This window comes from Hippoglossus stenolepis, chromosome 18 (genome assembly GCF_022539355.2).
Source record: "Hippoglossus stenolepis isolate QCI-W04-F060 chromosome 18, HSTE1.2, whole genome shotgun sequence".
In the NCBI taxonomy this organism is placed as follows: Eukaryota; Metazoa; Chordata; class Actinopteri; order Pleuronectiformes; family Pleuronectidae; genus Hippoglossus; species Hippoglossus stenolepis.
The window spans coordinates 11,754-13,956 of NC_061500.1; positions in this window are offsets into that span (position 1 = coordinate 11,754).

Here is a 2,203-nt window from a genome sequence, read left to right on the forward strand (position 1 = left end):
GAGGAGGAGGAGAAGAGAGAAGGAGGCAGAGAGGAGAGGAAGTGAGGAGGGAGAAGAGAGAAGGAGGCAGAGAGGAGAGGAAGTGAGGAGGAGGAAGAGAGGAGGAGAAGAGAGGAGAGGAAGTGAGGAGGAGGAGAAGAGAGGAGGAGAGGAAGTGAGGAGGAGGAGAAGAGAGGAGGAGGGAGAGAGGAGAGGAGGTGAGGAGGAGGAGAAGAGAGGAGGAGGCAGAGAGGAGAGGAAGTGAGGAGGAGGAGAAGAGAGGAGGAGGCAGAGAGGAGAGGAAGTGAGGAGGAGAAGAGAGGAGGAGAGGAAGTGAGGAGGAGGAGAAGAGAGGAGGAGGCAGAGAGGAGAGGAAGTGAGGAGGAGGAGAAGAGAGGAGGAGGCAGAGAGGAGAGGAAGTGAGGAGGAGGAGAAGAGAGGAGGAGGCAGAGAGGAGAGGAAGTGAGGAGGAGAGGAAGTGAGGAGGAGAGGAAGTGAGGAGGAGGAGAAGAGAGAAGGAGGCAGAGAGGAGAGGAAGTGAGGAGGAGGAGAAGAGAGAAGGAGGCAGAGAGGAGAGGAAGTGAGGAGGAGGAGAAGAGAGGAGGAGGCAGAGAGGAGAGGAAGTGAGGAGGGAGAAGAGAGAAGGAGGCAGAGAGGAGAGGAAGTGAGGAGGAGGAGAAGAGAGGAGGAGGCAGAGAGGAGAGGAAGTGAGGAGGAGGAGAAGAGAGGAGGAGGCAGAGAGGAGAGGAAGTGAGGAGGAGGAGAAGAGAGGAGGAGGCAGAGAGGAGAGGAAGTGAGGAGGGGAGAAGAGAGGAGGAGGCAGAGAGGAGAGGAAGTGAGGAGGAGGAGAAGAGAGGAGGCAGAGAGGAGAGGAAGTGAGGAGGAGGAGAAGAGAGAAGGAGGCAGAGAGGAGAGGAAGTGAGGAGGGGAGAAGAGAGAAGGAGGCAGAGAGGAGAGGAAGTGAGGAGGAGGAGAAGAGAGAAGGAGGCAGAGAGGGAAGGAAGTGAGGAGGGGAGAAGAGAGAAGGAGGCAGAGAGGAGAGGAAGTGAGGAGGAGGAGAAGAGAGGAGGAGGCAGAGAGGAGAGGAAGTGAGAGGGGAGAAGAGAGAAGGAGGCAGAGAGGAGAGGAAGTGAGGAGGAGGAGAAGAGAGGAGGAGGCAGAGAGGAGAGGAAGTGAGGAGGAGAAGAGAAGGAGGCAGAGAGGAGAGGAAGTGAGGAGGAGAGGAAGTGAGGAGGAGGAGAAAAGAGGAGGAGGAGAAGAGAGGAGGAGGAGAAGAGAGGAGGAGGCAGAGAGGAGAGGAAGTGAGGAGGAGGAGAAGAGAGGAGGAGGCAGAGAGGAGAGGAAGTGAGGAGGAGGAGAAGAGAGAAGAAGGAGAGAGGAGAGGAAGTGAGGAGGAGGAGAAGAGAGGAGGAGGAGAAGAGAGGAGGAGGCAGAGAGGAGAGGAAGTGAGGAGGAGGAGAAGAGAGGAGGAGGCAGAGAGGAGAGGAAGTGAGGAGGAGGAGAAGAGAGGGAGGAGGCAGAGAGGAGAGGAAGTGAGGAGGAGGAGAAGAGAGGAGGAGGCAGAGAGGAGAGTGAGGAGGAGAGGAAGTGAGGAGGAGGAGAAGAGAGGAGGAGGAGAAGAGAGGAGGAGGCAGAGAGGAGGAAGTGAGGAGGAGGAGAAGAGAGGAGGAGGCAGAGAGGAGAGGAGAGTAGGGGAGGAGGAAGAGAGAGAAAAGAGGCAGAGAGGAGAGGAAGTGAGGAGGAGGAGAAGAGAGGAGGAGGAGAAGAGAGGAGGAGGCAGAGGAGAGGAAGTGAGGAGGAGGAGAAGAGAGGAGGAGGCAGAGAGGAGAGGAAGTGAGGAGGAGGAGAAGAGAGGAGGAGGCAGAGAGGAGAGGAAGTGAGGGGAGAGGAGAAGAGAGAGGAGGCAGAGAGAGAGAGAGGAAGTGAGGAGGAGGAGAAGAGAGGAGGAGGAGAAGAGAGGAGGAGGCAGAGAGGAGAGGAAGTGAGGAGGAGGAGAAGAGAGGAGGAGGCAGAGAGGAGAGGAAGTGAGGAGGAGGAGAAGAGAGAAGGAGGCAGAGAGGAGAGGAAGTGAGGAGGAGGAGAAGAGAGGAGGAGGCAGAGAGGAGAGGAAGTGAGGAGGAGGAGAAGAGAGAAGGAGGCAGAGAGGAGAGGGAAGTGAGGAGGAGGAGAAGAGAGGAGAGGAAGTGAGGAGGAGGAGAAGAGAGAAGGAGGCAGAGAGGAGAGG